The sequence below is a fragment of the Eptatretus burgeri genome, chromosome 12 (genome assembly GCF_056783735.1).
Source record: "Eptatretus burgeri isolate ZD-2024b chromosome 12, Ebu_testis_v1, whole genome shotgun sequence".
Taxonomy (NCBI): Eukaryota; Metazoa; Chordata; class Myxini; order Myxiniformes; family Myxinidae; genus Eptatretus; species Eptatretus burgeri.
Window position 1 is genome coordinate 14,480,499 of NC_140972.1, and position 19,262 is coordinate 14,499,760.

The following is a 19,262-nucleotide window of genomic DNA, read 5'->3' on the forward strand; positions in this document are numbered from 1 at the left end:
TTGAAAGTTTTTCTTTTACTGACACTACATTAATAACGTGGTAATTTATGCCAGTCCAGTAACTTAACCAGCAGGCTGTCCAATAGGGTGGTGCAGGGGTGGTTGTGCACTTCCCTTTGATCTATGTCGACTGGGTCTGATTCTCTATGGGACAATACAATGCATACGGTTGGATTAGTGCTTCCCAGGCAGTGCGTTTCATCACAATGTGTGCTGTCTCTCAGATGGACTTTAAGCTCATTACCCATTACATAAGGAGCAGTGTTTTATTCTGAAAACACAGAGAATTGCATTGATCGGCTGAAAACAATCCATCATAATTAAAAAAAAAATGTTTAAACATCTTATCAGCAAATGTTAGGATCATATCACCTCTGTACAAAGAGCGAGTGATGATGGTGTTGCATGTGCAGGTAGTGTTTGTGGTGCAGTGAGGGCGGGCATTGATGATGGTGTAAAGAGTGCAGGCTGTGAAGATGCTGTAGCGAGTGCAGGCAGTGATGTTGGTTTAGCGAGTGCAGGCAGTGATGATCGTGTAGCGAGGGCAGGCAGTGATGATGGTGTGGCGAGGGCAGGCAGTGATGACGGTGTGGCGAGGGCAGGCAGTGATGATGGTGTGGCGAGGGCAGGCAGTGATGATGGTGTGGCGAGGGCAGGCAGTGATGATGGTGTGGCGAGGGCAGGCAGTGATGATTGTGTAGCGAGGGCAGGCAGTGATGATGGTTTCGCGAGTGCAGGCAGTGATGATGGTGTCGCGAGTGCAGGCAGTGATGATGGTGTAGCGAGTTCAGGCATTGATGACGGTGCAGCGAGTGCAGGCAGTGATGATGGTGGAGCAAGTTCAGGCAGTGATGATGGTGTAGCGAGGGCAGGCAGTGATGATGGTGTCGCGAGTGCAGGCAGTGATGATGGTGTCGCGAGTTCAGGCAGTGATGATGGTGTCGCGAGTTCAGGCAGTGATGATCGTTTAGCGAGTTCAGGCAGTGATGATGGTGCACCGAGTGCAGGCAGTGATGATGGTGTAGCGAGTTCAGGCAGTGATGATGGTGTAGCGAGTTCAGGCAGTGATGATGGTGTAGCGAGTGCAGGCAGTGATGATGGTGTAGCGAGTGCAGGCAGTGATGATGGTGTAGCGAGGGCAGGCAGTGATGATGGTGTAGCGAATGCAGGCAGTGTTGATGATGTAGCGAGGACAGGCAGTGATGATGGTGTCGCGAGGGCAGGCAGTGATGATGGTGTAGCGAGTTCAGGCAGTGATGATGGGGTAGCGAGTTCAGGCAGTGATGATGGCGTAGCGAGTGCAGGCAGTGATGATCGTGTAGCGAGGGCAGGCAGTGATGTTGGTTTGGCGAATGCAGGCAGTGATGTTGGTTTAGCGAGTGCAGGCAGTGATGAAGGTGTGGCGAGGGCAGGCAGTGATGATGATGTGGCGAGGGCAGGCAGTGATGATGATGTGGCGAGGGCAGGCAGTGATGATGGTGTGGCGAGGGCAGGCAGTGATGATCGTGTAGCGAGGGCAGGCAGTGATGTTGGTTTCGCGAGTGCAGGCAGTGATGATGGTGTCGCGAGTTCAGGCAGTGATGATCGTGTGGCGAGGGCAGGCAGTGATGATGGTGTGGCGAGGGCAGGCAGTGATGATGGTGTGGCGAGGGCAGGCAGTGATGATGGTGTGGCGAGGGCAGGCAGTGATGATGGTGTGGGGAGGGCAGGCAGTGATGTTGGTTTCGCGAGTGCAGGCATTGATGATGGTGTGGCGAATGCAGGCAGTGATGTTGGTTTGGCGAGTGCAGGCAGTGATGATGGTGTGGCGAGGGCAGGCAGTGATGATGGTGTGGCGAGGGCAGGCAGTGATGATGGTGTGGCGAGGGCAGGCAGTGATGATGGTGTGGCGAGGGCAGGCAGTGATGTTGGTTTAGCGATTGCAGGCAGTGATGATGGTGTGGCGAGTGCAGGCAGTGATGATGGTGGGCGAGGGCAGGCAGTGATGATGATGTGGCGAGGGCAGGCAGTGATGATGGTGTGGCGAGGGCAGGCAGTGATGATGATGTAGCGAGGGCAGGCAGTGATGATGGTGGGCGAGGGCAGGCAGTGATGATGATGTGGCGAGGGCAGGCAGTGATGATGATGTGGCGAGGGCAGGCAGTGATGATGGTGTAGCGAGGGCAGGCAGTGATGATGGTGTAGCGAGTTCAAGCAGTGATGATCGTGTAGCGAGGGCAGGCAGTGATGTTGGTTTAGCGAGTGCAGGCAGTGATGAAGGTGTGGCGAGGGCAGGCAGTGATGATGGTGTGGCGAGGGCAGGCAGTGATCATGGTGTGGGGAGGGCAGGCAGTGATGTTGGTTTCGCGAGTGCAGGCATTAATGATGGTGTGGCGAATGCAGGCAGTGATGTTGGTTTGGCGAGTGCAGGCAGTGATGATGGTGTGGCGAGGGAAGGCAGTGATGATGGTGTGGCGAGGGCAGGCAGTGATGATGGTGTGGCGAGGGCAGGCAGTGATGATGGTGTGGCGAGGGCAGGCAGTGATGATGGTGTGGCGAGGGCAGGCAGTGATGATGGTGTGGCGAGGGCAGGCAGTGATGATGGTGTGGCGAGGGCAGGCAGTGATGATGGTGTGGCGAGGGCAGGCAGTGATGTTGGTTTAGTGAGTGCAGGCAGTGATGATCGTGTAGCGAGGGCAGGCAGTGATGATGGTGTAGCGATGGCAGGCAGTGATGATGGTGTAGCGAGGGCAGGCAGTGATGATGGCGCAGCGAGTGCAGGCAGTGATGATGGTGTAGCGAGGGCAGGCAGTGATGATGGTGTAGCGAGGGCAGGCAGTGATGATGGTGTGGCGAATGCAGGCAGTGATGATGGTGTGGCGAGGGCAGGCAGTGATGATGGTGTGGCGAGGGCAGGCAGTGATGATGGGGTAGCGAGTTCAGGCAGTGATGATGGCGTAGCGAGTGCAGGCAGTGATGATCGTGTGGCGAGTGCAGGCAGTGATGTTGGTTTAGCGAGTGCAGGCAGTGATGATCGTGTAGCGAGGGCAGGCAGTGATGATGGTGTAGCGAGGGCAGGCAGTGATGATGGTGTAGCGAGTTCAAGCAGTGATGATCGTGTAGCGAGGGCAGGCAGTGATGTTGGTTTCGCGAGTGCAGGCAGTGATGATGGTGTCGCGAGTTCAGGCAGTGATGATCGTGTGGCGAGGGCAGGCAGTGATGATGGTGTGGCGAGGGCAGGCAGTGATGATGGTGTGGCGAGGGCAGGCAGTGATGATGGTGTGGCGAGGGCAGGCAGTGATGTTGGTTTAGTGAGTGCAGGCAGTGATGATCGTGTAGCGAGGGCAGGCAGTGATGATGGTGTAGCGATGGCAGGCAGTGATGATGGTGTAGCGAGGGCAGGCAGTGATGATGGCGCAGCGAGTGCAGGCAGTGATGATCGTGTAGCGAGGGCAGGCAGTGATGTTGGTTTAGCGATTGCAGGCAGTGATGATGGTGTGGCGAGGGCAGGCAGTGATGATGATGTGGCGAGGGCAGGCATTGATGATGGTGTGGCGAGGGCAGGCAGTGATGATCGTGTGGCGAGGGCAGGCAGTGATGATGGTGTAGCGAGGGCAGGCAGTGATGATGGTGTAGCGAAGGCAGGCAGTGATGATCGTGTAGCGAGGGCAGGCATTGATGATGGTGTGGCGAGGGCAGGCAGTGATGATCGTGTGGCGAGGGCAGGCAGTGATGATGGTGTAGCGAGGGCAGGCAGTGATGATGGTGTAGCGAAGGCAGGCAGTGATGATGGCGTAGCGAGTGCAGACAGTGATGATGGTGTAGCGAGGGCAGGCAGTGATGATGGCGTAGCGAGTGCAGACAGTGATGATGGTGTGGTGAATGCAGTCAGTGATGATGGTGTCGCGAGTTCAGGCAGTGATGATCGTGTAGCGAGTTCAGGCAGTGATGTTGGTGCAGCGAGTTCAGGCAGTGATGTTGGTGCAGCGAGTGCAGGCAGTGATGATGGTGTGGCGAGGTCAGGCAGTGATGATGGTGTGGCGAGGGCAGGCAGTGATGATGGTGTAGCGAGGGCAGGCAGTGATGATGGTGTCGCGATGGCAGGCAGTGATGATGGTGTCGCGAGGGCAGGCAGTGATGATGGTGTCGCGAGGGCAGGCAGTGATTATGGGGTAGCGAGTTCAGGCAGTGATGATGGCGTAGCGAGGGCAGGCAGTGATGATGGTGTGGCGAGGGCAGGCAGTGATGATGATGTAGCGAGGGCAGGCAGTGATGATGGTGGGCGAGGGCAGGCAGTGATGATGATGTGGCGAGGGCAGGCAGTGATGATGATGTGGCGAGGGCAGGCAGTGATGATGGTGGGCGAGGGCAGGCAGTGATGATGATGTGGCGAGGGCAGGCAGTGATGATGGTGTGGCGAGTGCAGGCAGTGATGATGGTGTAGCGATGGCAGGCAGTGATGATGGTGTCGCGAGGGCAGGCAGTGATGATGGTGTCGCGAGGGCAGGCAGTGATGATGGGGTAGCGAGTTCAGGCAGTGATGATGGTGTGGCGAGGGCAGGCAGTGATGATGGTGTGGCGAGGGCAGGCAGTGATGTTGGTTTCGCGAGTGCAGGCATTGATGATGGTGTGGCGAATGCAGGCAGTGATGTTGGTTTGGCGAGTGCAGGCAGTGATGATGGTGTGGCGAGGGCAGGCAGTGATGATGGTGTGGCGAGGGCAGGCAGTGATGATGGTGTGGCGACGGCAGGCAGTGATGATGGTGTGGCGAGGGCAGGCAGTGATGATGGTGTGGCGAGGGCAGGCAGTGATGTTGGTTTAGCGAGTGCAGGCAGTGATGATCGTGTAGCGATGGCAGGCAGTGATGATGGTGTAGCGAGGGCAGGCAGTGATGATGGCGCAGCGAGTGCAGGCAGTGATGATCGTGTAGCGAGGGCAGGCAGTGATGTTGGTTTAGCGATTGCAGGCAGTGATGATGGTGTGGCGAGGGCAGGCAGTGATGATGGTGTAGCGAGGGCAGGCAGTGATGATGGTGTAGCGAAGGCAGGCAGTGATGATCGTGTAGCGAGGGCAGGCATTGATGATGGTGTGGCGAGGGCAGGCAGTGATGATCGTGTGGCGAGGGCAGGCAGTGATGATGGTGTAGCGAGGGCAGGCAGTGATGATGGTGTGGCGAGGGCAGGCAGTGATGTTGGTTTAGTGAGTGCAGGCAGTGATGATGGTGTAGCGAGGGCAGGCAGTGATGATGGCGCAGCGAGTGCAGGCAGTGATGATCGTGTAGCGAGGGCAGGCAGTGATGTTGGTTTAGCGATTGCAGGCAGTGATGATGGTGTGGCGAGGGCAGGCAGTGATGATGATGTGGCGAGGGCAGGCATTGATGATGGTGTGGCGAGGGCAGGCAGTGATGATCGTGTGGCGAGGGCAGGCAGTGATGATGGTGTAGCGAGGGCAGGCAGTGATGATGGTGTAGCGAAGGCAGGCAGTGATGATCGTGTAGCGAGGGCAGGCATTGATGATGGTGTGGCGAGGGCAGGCAGTGATGATCGTGTGGCGAGGGCAGGCAGTGATGATGGTGTAGCGAGGGCAGGCAGTGATGATGGTGTAGCGAAGGCAGGCAGTGATGATGGCGTAGCGAGTGCAGACAGTGATGATGGTGTAGCGAGGGCAGGCAGTGATGATGGCGTAGCGAGTGCAGACAGTGATGATGGTGTGGCGAATGCAGTCAGTGATGATGGTGTCGCGAGTTCAGGCAGTGATGATCGTGTAGCGAGTTCAGGCAGTGATGTTGGTGCAGCGAGTTCAGGCAGTGATGTTGGTGCAGCGAGTGCAGGCAGTGATGATGGTGTGGCGAGGTCAGGCAGTGATGATGGTGTGGCGAGGGCAGGCAGTGATGATGGTGTAGCGAGGGCAGGCAGTGATGATGGTGTAGCGATGGCAGGCAGTGATGATGGTGTCGCGAGGGCAGGCAGTGATGATGGTGTCGCGAGGGCAGGCAGTGATTATGGGGTAGCGAGTTCAGGCAGTGATGATGGCGTAGCGAGTGCAGGCAGTGATGATCGTGTTGCGAGGGCAGGCAGTGATGTTGGTTTGGCGAGTGCAGGCAGTGATGATGGTGTGGCGAATGCAGGCAGTGATGATCGTGTGGCGAGGGCAGGCAGTGATGATGGTGTGGCGAGGGCAGGCAGTGATGATGGTGTGGCGAGGGCAGGCAGTGATGTTGGTTTCGCGAGTGCAGGCATTGATGATGGTGTGGCGAATGCAGGCAGTGATGATGGTGTGGCGAGTTCAGGCAGTGATGATCGTGTGGCGAGGGCAGGCAGTGATGATGGTGTGGCGAGGGCAGGCAGTGATGTTGGTTTCGCGAGTGCAGGCAGTGATGATCGTGTAGCGAGGGCAGGCAGTGATGTTGGTTTAGCGATTGCAGGCAGTGATGATGGTGTGGCGAGGGCAGGCAGTGATGATGATGTGGCGAGGGCAGGCATTGATGATGGTGTGGCGAGGGCAGGCAGTGATGATCGTGTGGCGAGGGCAGGCAGTGATGATGGTGTAGCGAGGGCAGGCAGTGATGATGGTGTAGCGAAGGCAGGCAGTGATGATCGTGTAGCGAGGGCAGGCATTGATGATGGTGTGGCGAGGGCAGGCAGTGATGATCGTGTGGCGAGGGCAGGCAGTGATGATGGTGTAGCGAGGGCAGGCAGTGATGATGGTGTAGCGAAGGCAGGCAGTGATGATGGCGTAGCGAGTGCAGACAGTGATGATGGTGTAGCGAGGGCAGGCAGTGATGATGGCGTAGCGAGTGCAGACAGTGATGATGGTGTGGCGAATGCAGTCAGTGATGATGGTGTCGCGAGTTCAGGCAGTGATGATCGTGTAGCGAGTTCAGGCAGTGATGTTGGTGCAGCGAGTTCAGGCAGTGATGTTGGTGCAGCGAGTGCAGGCAGTGATGATGGTGTGGCGAGGTCAGGCAGTGATGATGGTGTGGCGAGGGCAGGCAGTGATGATGGTGTAGCGAGGGCAGGCAGTGATGATGGTGTAGCGATGGCAGGCAGTGATGATGGTGTCGCGAGGGCAGGCAGTGATGATGGTGTCGCGAGGGCAGGCAGTGATTATGGGGTAGCGAGTTCAGGCAGTGATGATGGCGTAGCGAGTGCAGGCAGTGATGATCGTGTTGCGAGGGCAGGCAGTGATGTTGGTTTGGCGAGTGCAGGCAGTGATGATGGTGTGGCGAATGCAGGCAGTGATGATCGTGTGGCGAGGGCAGGCAGTGATGATGGTGTGGCGAGGGCAGGCAGTGATGATGGTGTGGCGAGGGCAGGCAGTGATGTTGGTTTCGCGAGTGCAGGCATTGATGATGGTGTGGCGAATGCAGGCAGTGATGATGGTGTGGCGAGGGCAGGCAGTGATGATGGTGTGGCGAGGGCAGGCAGTGATGATGGTGTGGCGAGGGCAGGCAGTGATGATGGTGTAGCGAGGGCAGGCAGTGATGATGGCGTAGCGAGTGCAGGCAGTGATGATCGTGTGGCGAGTGCAGGCAGTGATGATCGTGTTGCAAGGGCAGGCAGTGATGATGGTGTAGCGAGGGCAGGCAGTGATGATGGTGTTGCGAGTTCAAGCAGTGATGATCGTGCAGCGAGGGCAGGCAGTGATGTTGGTTTCGCGAGTGCAGGCAGTGATGATGGTGTGGCGAGTTCAGGCAGTGATGATCGTGTGCCGAGGGCAGGCAGTGATGATGGTGTGGCGAGGGCAGGCAGTGATGTTGGTTTCGCGAGTGCAGGCATTGATGATGGTGTGGCGAATGCAGGCAGTGATGATGGTGTGGCGAGGGCAGGCAGTGATGATGGTGTGGCGAGGGCAGGCAGTGATGATGGTGTGGCGAGGGCAGGCAGTGATGATGGTGTAGCGAGGGCAGGCAGTGATGATGGCGTAGCGAGTGCAGGCAGTGATGATCGTGTAGCGAGGGCAGGCAGTGATGTTGGTTTAGCGAGGGCAGGCAGTGATGATGGGATAGCGAGTTCAGGCAGTGATGATGGCGTAGCGAGTGCAGGCAGTGATGATCGTGTAGTGAGGGCAGGCAGTGATTTTGGTTTGCCCAGTGCAGGCAGTGATGATGGTGTGGCGAATGCAGGCAGTGATGTTGGTTTAGCGAGTGCAGGCAGTGATGAAGGTGTGGCGAGGGCAGGCAGTGATGATGGTGGGCGAGGGCAGGCAGTGATGATGATGTGGCGAGGGCAGGCAGTGATGATGGTGTGGCGAGGGCAGGCAGTGATGATGGTGTGGCGAGGGCAGGCAGTGATGATCGTGTAGCGAGGGCAGGCAGTGATAATGGTGTAGCGAGGGCAGGCAGTGATGATCGTGTAGCGAGGGCAGGCAGTGATGATGGTGTAGCGAGGGCAGGCAGTGATGATGGCGTAGCGAGTGCAGACAGTGATGATGGTGTAGCGAGGGCAGGCAGTGATGATGGTGTAGCGAGGGCAGGCAGTGATGATGGTGTGGCGAATGCAGTCAGTGATGATGGTGTCGCGAGTTCAGGCAGTGATGATCATGTTGCGAGTTCAGGCAGTGATGTTGGTGCAGCGATTGCAGGCAGTGATGATGGTGTGGCGAGGGCAGGCAGTGATGATGGTGTAGCGAGGGCAGGCAGTGATGATGGTGTAGCGATGGCAGGCAGTGATGATGGTGTCGCGAGGGCAGGCAGTGATGATGGTGTCGCGAGGGCAGGCAGTGATGATGGTGTCGCGAGGGAAGGCAGTGATGATGGTGTAGCGAGGGCAGGCAGTGATGATGGCGTAGCGAGTGCAGGCAGTGGTGATGGTGTGGTGAGTGCAAACATTGGTGAGGATACAGCAATAGAGATAGGTAGGACTGAGGCCTGGGAGACAGTTTTTGTTGGCAATGAAATTATTATATATATCCGAGTTCTTCATCCTGCAGGAAGGATTGTTGATGTGGTTGCGTGTAGTTTTGAAGAGCAGGGGCGAGGGATATTGATGAAAGGGTCAATACAACCTATGGCTGAAAGAATGGTGTCTGGAGGAAAGTTTTGCATTTTAGAGGCAGTGGGAATCATTTCGGGAGCAAAGGGAGTGTTTCCAGATTGTTGGCCAAATGTGAAATAGAAAGGGGGCAGAGCAAGGTTTGCAGTGGGAATTGAAGCAGCAATTGAGGCTTTTTTAGGTTACCAGAGGGTGGGGAAACTATAGAGGAATAATCTGATGCTGAAATTGTGAATTTCAGGAAGGGAAAATAGAATTTCAGGAAGGGAAAAGTTAAATATATTCTATCCCAATCCCAGGAATTTAAATAATAAGATGGAAGAGCTTGAAGCCAAAGTGGATAACGAGGAGTACGATAGAGTTGCAGTCAGTGAGACATGGTTTAATGAGGAGAGTAATTTGAGGAGAGGATTAGAAGGCGACAAGATGTATCGGTGTGACAGGAAAGAGAACAGAGGAGGGGGAGGGGCTATCTATATAAAAGACAGAATTCCACTAAGAGAAAGGGGTGACATTAAGGAGGGAATTAATGTATGGGAGAGATTGGAGATTGTAAAAACAGTAAGATACTGGTAGGATGTTTTTACAGGGCTCCGAGCGTGAGGGAAGAGGAGAAAGGAATCCATCCATCCATTGGGACCATACTCTGTGCAGAGCGTCGGTGCTGCCGAAGCAGTTTCCTTGGCTAGTGGGCACAATCCTGGATGGGTCGCCACTCCGACGCAGGATACTCGAATGACTCGATCATCCCCAGTAAGCTGGTACTCATTTGGCCGACCTCGGAAGGATGGCAGGCTGAGTCAACCCCCTGGTGAAGTAATTCAGCGAGGCTTGAACTCAGGACCCTTGGATCCCAAGCCGCCACCCTAACCACTGAGCCAACACCAGGCTTTGGAGGAAGGAAGGGACATGAATAATTCAGAAGGGCATGTGGTAAGGGATGCGTGTTGATTATGGGGGATTTAAACTTGCCAGGGATAGATTGTCGTCAAGTATCTACGGAGGGTATCCGTGCACCCCCCCCCCCCCGAGGACTCTACCAAACCAACTTTTTTAGCTTCCTTATCTGGTCCTATTCCACATTTGTGATGTAAACAAAAAACATTTCCCGGCACTCTGGAGATATTCAAGATGGCTGCCAAAATGGGTAAAATCATAGAATATGGTATAGGGCCTATAACATCTCAAAAATGTGTCAAATTGGAAGAATAATCATTGGGATTTGGTTCCTGATCATTAGTTACTAGTTTCTGATAATTGGGCTTTGTTGCCATTTTTGAAAATCCAAGATGGCGTCCAAAATGGCCGCCAAAATATGCAGAATCATAGAAAATTATATATAACAACCAAAAACTATGACAAAATTGTAAATTAGTCATTGGAATAATGTGTTTCTCATCATTGGTAACTAGTACCCAGTGATTGAATTTTGTTACAATGCTTAAATTCCAAGATGGCATCCAAAATGGCTGCTACAATTGGCAAAATCATAGAAAATTGTATATAACAGCCTGAAACTAAGAATAATATACAGTTAATTAATATTTGGATTCATTGTAACATATGTTCCTGATTATTAGAAACTAACAGGCCTTTGTGATGATTTATGTTTTGTTGCCATCCAAAAAATCCAAGACGGAGTTCAAAATGGTTTTCAAAATCGTAAAATCATCGTAAATATCAAATGTCAGCTTCAAATAATCATGAATGTAATAATAATAGAGGGACAGAACCATGGAATATTCGTCTTGTAATTGTTATCGTACTTGGAATTGAAGATGGCGGACAATTTTAAAGCCAGAAAACATACACGCACACACACCCTCACAAACACACCCCTATACACACCCCAATGCACTTTGAATATTTACATACACTCAAGTATTATGTGTACTAATCTTTTTATGTGTATTTTTTTGTCTTTCCAGGTTAGATTAGTTAGCTTAGCAAGACCGCAGCTAGTCAAGATGTCAGACAAGTAAGAAATACTTTAATGTAATTGTCAAAAAAAAGTTGTTGAAATGGAAAGAAAACGCAAATGGGAACTGTGGTGAATTGAAGGTCGTGACGTGTGATCACATGTTGCACGGCTCGAGCACGGAATAGATAAAGCGAAGGTTCCGCTCGGTCGGGGGGATTGTCCCAGGGGCATTGTCGTTTACGGCGGCGATTCACTTGGTGCTCGTTGAATGGTGACAATTGAGAGTATATCGGACTCCGGGCTTATACTGATTTATTTTGCGGTGATTAGTTGCGCGTGTATACCTTACTGCTTATGTACTCCTTGCTGCACCTGTATCCCCTGATGTGCCCGTAGAAGCGGCTTCAATCAAATGGAATAAAGCCTACACTCTGAAGGTTCTTCTCTCCTTTTCATTTCAATTTATTCCATTTGGTTTTCTCGGCTCTCTCAACCAACGATGGACAAGATCTACAAACCAGAGAGGTTCGACGCAGACCCAAACGCGACTGACTCAGAAATGAAATGGTCGCATTGGTTCCGTTCCTTTTCACACTATCTGACCATCATCGAAGAGGGAGCCGACAAATTGGCCGCCCTTGTGAATCATGTCTCGCCCAGCATATACAGGCTCTTCTCGGAGTGTGACACCTACGAAGCAGCGATCGACGTGCTGCAGGCGCTCTACGTGAAGCGCAAGAACGAGGTATACATATGACATCTTCTCAACACACGCAAGCAAGCAGCCGGGGAGACAATCGATCAGTTCCTGCAAGCTCTAAAACAGCTGGGAAAAGACGGCAGCTTCCGGGCCGTAAACGCCGAGGAACACCGAAAGGAAGCGACCCGGGAGGCATTTATCCAAGGACTCAGATCAGCCCACATACGGCAACGCTTACTAGAGAAAGCGCAACCCACACTTGAAAAGGTAGTCGACCAGGCTCGAGCGATGGATACGGCTCAGCAGCAATCTGAGTCATTTGGGACACCGATGCTGCTAATGAACGCCGCTACGGTGGAAACTCAAGGAACCCCACAGACACAGACACAGCCTGACATAGGGGATGGAGAAAAACCCGAGGAGTCGGATACCCAGACCTCGTCAAACTCCTCAGCAACTACTGCGGTTGTTAAATGCTTCTTTTGTGGGTACAAAAGACACCCCCGCCACAAATGCCCCGCCAGAGATGCCACATGCATGAATTGTGACAAGAAAGGACATCATGCCAGGGTATGTAAATCTACTCTAAGGAGAAATAAACCCACTTCTGCGGCTCTCTACTCACAAAAGAAACTAACTGCAGCCTCACCGGGGAATCTATCCAAGGCTATCATCAACGTACGAATTAACGGGCATATGGCTGAGGCTCTGATTGATACCGGTAGCTCTGAAAGTTTCGTCAACAGCTCGCTAGTGAAGGGCAGGAAATGGAAGATCCACCCAACAGACAATACGGTATGCATGGCCGCCACATCACTACAGTCCCGCGTACGAGGGTACTGCAATGTTGAATTGGACGTAAAAGGGTACACGCATCGGGATGTAAGGGTACTGGTGCTTCGTGATTTATGCGCAGACGTAATTCTGGGTCATAATGTCCTCAAGCAGCACACGAGCGTCGAAATACCCTTTGGAGGAAGCAAACCTCGTCTAATTTTAAATGCTTTGACTACCGCAGAGGTAACGTCCCCCCAGCTGTTTGCTAACTTGTCGCCGGTCTGTAAACCGATAGCGATCAAATCGCGGCGATATACCACTGCTGATATGAACTTCATCACTTCAGAGACCAAGCGATTACTGGAAGAAGGAATTATAGAACCGAGCGATTCACCATGGCGCGCACAGGTGTTGGTCACCGCCAATCAGAATCATAAGAAACGAATGGTTGTCGATTATTCCCAAACGGTCAATCGTTTCACCCAACTCGATGCCTACCCTTTGCCGCGCATAGACGAGATGGTCGAACGCGTGGCCAATTATAAGATATTCAGCACCATCGATTTGCGAAGCGCCTATCATCAAATTCCCATCCGAGAGGAAGACAAACCTTACACCGCATTCCAGGCAGGTAGACACCTCTACCAATTCAAGAGGATTCCGTTCGGTGTCACGAATGGAGTAGCTTGCTTCCAACGAGTTATGGACGACATCATCTCAGATGAAAACCTCGAAGACACTTTTGTTTACGTGGACAATGTCACAGTGTGCGGTAAGGATCAGGGGGAACATGATATGAATCTGGACAGATTCTTGAGCATTGCTAGAAAATATAATCTGACCCTCAACTACGAGAAATGCGTATTCTCGGCAAGGTCAATTGACCTTCTCGGCTACACGATAGCCGACGGCACGATTAAGCCTGATCCTGAACGATTGCGCCCACTTCGTGAGCTACCCCCACCTCAGGACCTGCAGACAATGCGCCGGGTGATCGGCATGTTCGCTTACTATGCAAGATGGATTTCCCAATACTCCGAGAAAATACATCCCCTAGTGCATTGCAAAAACTTCCCACCAGATGCCGCTGTTGTAAAAGCTTTCCACAGCCTCAAAGATGATATCAGTAATTCCGTGGTATTATCGATCGATAGCTCGGTGCCCTTTGTGGTGGAAACAGATGCTTCAGATCACGCCATAGCTGCTACGCTTAATCAGTCTGGGTGACCCGTCGCGTTCTTCTCGAGAACTCTCTCTGGAAGCGAACAGAGACACTCGGCAATAGAGAAGGAAGCGTACGCCATTGTCGAATCCCTACGTAAATGGAGACACTATTTACTGGGAAACCATTTCACGCTCGTCACGGACCAACGATCCATGGCATTCATGTTTGATGGGAAAAATAACGGGAAAATTAAGAATGAAAAAATTATGAGATGGCGGATAGACCTAGCCTGCTATAGTTACGACATAGTTTACCGGCCCGGGAGGGAAAACCCTCCTGCAGACACCTTCTCTCGGGTCTACAGTTCGGCGACAATCAGTCGGGCTTTGCAAGACCTCCATGTGTCTCTGTGCCACCCGGGGGTAACCAGAATGGCACATTTCGTGCGCAGACAAAACCTTCCCTATTCTATTGAAGATATTAAACAAATGAATGCTTCATGCCCTGTTTGTGCTGAACTAAAACCCAGATTCTATGGCGCGGCTTCTGGCAGATTGATCAAGGCCACTTCTCCCTTCGAGAGACTAAACATCGACTTCAAAGGGCCCCTGCCGACCGAGACAGACAACAGATACATACTCACTGTTGTTGATGAATATTCAAGGTTCCCTTTCGCATTTCCGTGCTCGGATATGACCTCGGGCACTGTCGTGAGATGTCTGTCTGACGTCTTCGCTATGTTTGGGAAACCTTCGTACATACATTCAGACAGAGGGCCGTGTTTCATGTCGGCCGGGCTAAAACAATTCCTATTAGAGCACGGCATAGCAACTAGTCGAATGACGGGTTACAACCCACAGGGTAATGAACAGGTGGAACGATATAATGGAGTTATTTGGAAAGCCGTAACTCTGGCACTGAAATCGAGAGGACTGGGCCCCGAGCGGTGGGAGGTTACCCTTCTCGACGCTCTGAATTCCATACGCTCTTTGCTCTGCACGTCTACCAATGCAACTCCTCACGAACGAATGTTTACTCACCAGCGGCGTTATGTTGACGGCCAATCGGTGCCCAAATGGCTAACCCATCCCGGAACAGTGTTCATGAAACGCCCGGTACGACAAAGCAAGTATGAACCCATGGTGGAAGAGGTCGAACTCATCGATACTAATCCAGAGTATGCTCATGTCAGGCTCCCGGATGGCAGGGAGACCACTGTGTCGGTTCGCCATTTGGCTCCCTCAGGTACTCCTCCCGCAGGTACACCACCATCTGGCACTCCTCCCTCTGACATCCCCTCCCCAGGTGTTCCCCCCCAGGAACTCCACCCGAGAATGGTGGCGACGGAGTTGCCGCGTTCCACCCGAGAGCGATCGGGGAGTCATCCCCGGCACGAGTCGAGGCTCACCAAGAGGATCGGAAGCCTCCCTCAAGTGAAACCGCCATTTACTCCCGGAGAGGTCGACGGATAATACCCCCTCGCCGACTCAATCTGTAAAGGGGATTATCGGCATCCTCGATGCTCATGCTCCTATATGCTCGTTACATAATATATCGATGCTCATGACCATGCTCCTACAACTCAAAATAATCCTCACTGCTTGGCATGTATGCTTCTGTAGTTTAGATAGTTCGCGTTGCTTGAAATGTATACTCCTATAGTGCTGAAGTAATCATGGTGCGTTAGTTGGGCCTCTAGTTACATTTTAAAGACGGGGAAAATGTGGTGAATTGAAGGTCGTGACGAGCGTGATCACATGTTGCACGGCTCGAGCACGGAATAGATAAAGCTAAGGTTCTGCTCGGTCGGGGGGATTGTCCCAGGGGCATTGTCGTTTACAGCGGCGATTCACTTGGTGCTCGTTGAATGGTGAGAATTGAGAGTATATCGGACTCCGGGCTTATACTGATTTATTTTGTGGTGATTAGTTGCACGTGTATACCTTACTGCTTATGTACTCCTTGCTGCACCTGTATCCCCTGATGTGCCCGTAGAAGCGGCTTCAATCAAATGGAATAAAGCCTACACTCTGAAGGTTCTTCTCTCGTTTTCATTTCAGGAACATTGTGTCATTCATATGTCTGGAATAAATCATGGATCGTTCACATATTTTTCAGACTTGACGAATCCAAATAATAGATTGGCACTTCTCAAAAATATACGGGATCGTCGCTTTGCTGAACCACCAGGTTCTTCATATCGAATGACAGACATCTGTCAGGGCATTCCTGATGAGATCCAGGAGAACGAGAGCTATCACCGAGGATGTTACCAAAGATTTACCCTGAACCTTAACAGCTCATAAACCATCTAACGATCCTGAAGCTCCTGGACCATCTACCAGCCAAGAAGGAAGGGTAAAGAGCAAGAAAGCATCAGAAAAGATCATTTTTGAACCTGATTGCATTTTCTGCAATACTGAAGTTCGAATCCATGTGAAAAAGGCGGGCATCGACACAAAGGAAGGCACCTCATCATTTGAATGGGATGGATGGCAGAAAGTGCTGCAAATAGCAGAAGAGAACAATCATGAGTGGCTCTTCAGGTGAATCCGAGGATTTGATTTGTTTGCAGCAGAGGCCCAACACCACCCAAAATGCAGAAAACAGTATACAGCCAATTATCAGAAACTAGTAACTAATGATCAGGAACCAAATCCCAATGATTATGTTTCCAATTTGACACATTTTTGAGATGTTATATACCGTATTCTTTGATTTTACCCATTTTGGCGGCCATTTTGGACACCATCTTTAATATCGCCAGAGTTCCGGGAATTTGTTTTTGTTAACATCTCAAATGTGCAATCTCTGTATTTATAAAACTGAGGATGTGTGTGTGTTTATGGTCGTTATGCATTTCCACAAACTCCAACGGATTCCATTCAAATTCTGTACGATTATGGCTTTTGGTCCAACTTAGGTCGTGGGCTATAAATTTTTTCCATAACACTTCCGATATTTGAAAAAATCAATAAATCGATATCCCTTATGGGATTTTCCATTCAAATCCACTCGAGTTTAAGACCTCCAGGGGAAGCAAATTTCCACTTTGCCCTCCGGGCGCCGTTTACCTCTGCGATGCCACTGCCGAAAAATCCCTAATTGCAGAACAAATCGATAATTAATTTCATTCTTGCACTTCCCACTCGACTCCCCAAATAAGCTTAAACGCAATTTCTTTTTAATTGCTCGCCCTCCCTACCTTTTCTGCTGCACACACTGCATTTGTGTGTTGTGCTTGTGGTGCATGCGAGAAATTTAAGGTGTTAATTAACGCTAAGATGACGAAATCGATCCAGTGCATGCAGTTCACGCCGTGCACGCGTGCAAGCTTTTTGTGCATGACCTCATTGCGTGTGTCCTATTGGTCGCTCAAGGTCATTGCCCTTTGCTTTACTTTTGCACCGACCACTCACGTGTGGTTTGGGATGCAACTCATTTGTCATTGGTCGGGCTATGCCGAGGAAAAACGTGTCACATTTTCTCCTGTTCCACTATTGTCCGGTCGCAAATTTAGTGCTGTGGACTACCGATTATCCTTTTTTCCTACCGATTATCTACCAATTATCCTTTTTCCTACCGATTATCTACCGATTATCCTGATTGTGCTTCTGCTGTTTCCCGTTCTGATGTCGTTTCTTAAACGTTCGGAGGAACAATCCTGAGCTCAGCTGATTTTCAAATGCCGTTCGGTTACACTAACATTCCACTTCCTATCCGTGAGTTATTACTTTTGCGTTTAACCACTCCCCCTTTTTTGCATATTGCTTTTTCGATATAAACCCCAACTTACAAATTTACCCGTCTAAGTCGTATTCTACCCTACAATTTTTTTTGTTCCAAAAGCCGTAGTTCTTTTCAATCTCGGTTTACCTTTTTCGATAATGCCGCCTAAAAAGAGGGTTTGTCTTGGGCGTTGGACAGCGTTAGCCACGACTCGAAGGGTTTCTAGGGCAAACGAGTCACTCGAGGAAACTACCGCCCGACTTTCACAGAATGCCCTGTGCGCAGCGGAAATCAGGGCTTCGGAGGGTGATGAACAGCAGGTGGTTCGGCTTTCCAGGAACGCTGCTGCAACAGCTGCTTCCAGGGCTCTAGTGGGTATTGAGCAGCGATCGGTTCGGCGTTCCAGGAACGCTTCTGGAACAGTTCTTTCTAGGTCTACTGAGACTCCACAAGAGCGACGCGCAAGGTTAGACGGTAATAGTCAACGGCGGGACAACATCCGTGGCGTCATGTGCCCAAACAAAGTTTTGGTTTCGAAAAGCTTTTCAGTATGAGGCCGAAGTTAACTATTCCATGCGTGGTGACATACAAATTGGTGAGATGCGCTTCACCTGCCAATTTTGTCGTGCCCTTAAGTGGGGTGGGGAGTCGCCAGGGATGTGCTGCTCCAACGGTAAGGTCAGTCTACCTCCACTTGAGGAACCGCCACAGCCTTTAAGGGACCTGCTTGCAGAGTCTTCATTGACTTCAGATAGTTTCCTTAAGTTCATCAGGAAATATAACAGTGCCTTCCAAATGACCTCTTTTGGGGCGCATGTTGTTAGGGAAGGGGATTGGATGCCTACGTTCAGGGTCAGGTTTACCATCTAATCGGGTCGTTGCTCCCTTCGCAAAACTGTAAACCTTCGTTGTTGCAGATTTACTTCATTGCTGACTACAACAAACAGGCCGATGCACGAATTGATATTTTCCCTCCACCTGAGGACGACGAAGAACATGACACCTTGGACAGCATGGACACCTTAGCTTGCAACGCATGCTGCACGAGAAAAATAATTACGTTCGGATTTTAAGTGCGCCTTAGAGTCAGCCCCATCCCCTACTTTTTCCGTTGTCATTGACACGGATAAGAGGCCTACGGGGGAGCATGCCCACCGATACAACGCCCCTTCATATAATGAGGTCACCATACTCCTCCACGGGGACCAGCGTAAAAAGCGGGACATTGTTTTGCACAGTCGCGATAGCCGTCTTCAATGAATCAATGAAACGCACCGGTCATATGACGCCCTACAATATCCGCATCCGCGCTTTGGCCCAAGGTTCGGACTCTACGTCTCAGCACTAACATGCGAGCTCACCTGCATGGAGACGGCACGTCTGCGTCATTCGCACAGGCTCTCCTTAGGCTTGGCGACGGCACGATGCCAAACGACGACCGCGGCTTCGTTTCATTAGACTCCCTTTGCAGCGTTGTTGCTACTGCTTCCGATCTTATGGATTCAGTTTTCCCGCAACTTCCCCTTAAATATTCGGACATGGAGTGGCTAAGTCAGAGGGCCATTCTGGCCCCCAAAAATAGCGTTGTGAACAACGTAAACGATCAGCTACTCGAGCTCATTCCTGGAGAGGCCTATGTTTACAAGTCTATTGACAGGACTATTGATCCAGAAGACGCAGCAAACTATCCTATTGAGCTGTTAAATTCGCTCGAGCCTCCCGGATTGCCCCCCCCCCACACCTTGAAGTTCAAAGTTGGTGCTCCTATTATTCTGCTCTGCAATTTGGTTCCTCCAAATCAGTGTAATGGGACACGCTTCGTCATCAAGGCATTAACACCACGTCTCTTTGAAGCCACGATAACTAGAGGCAGCAGCCGAGGTGAAGTAGTCCTTAAACGTTCTGAATACCTAACTCTTCTTTTGCGTGTTACTTCCCCCTTTTATCCGCCTGTCAATACATCATTTCACCATACGTTTTCTACGGTACCATACAGGT

General features: G+C 51.4%; 1 protein-coding gene across 2 annotated transcripts in view; it reads right to left on the reverse strand.

The window, feature by feature from the left end:
* GNRHR (gonadotropin releasing hormone receptor) overlaps positions 1-19,262 on the reverse strand; it is a 36,316-nt gene that overhangs the window by 5,878 nt on the left and 11,176 nt on the right. The window lies entirely within an intron of this gene.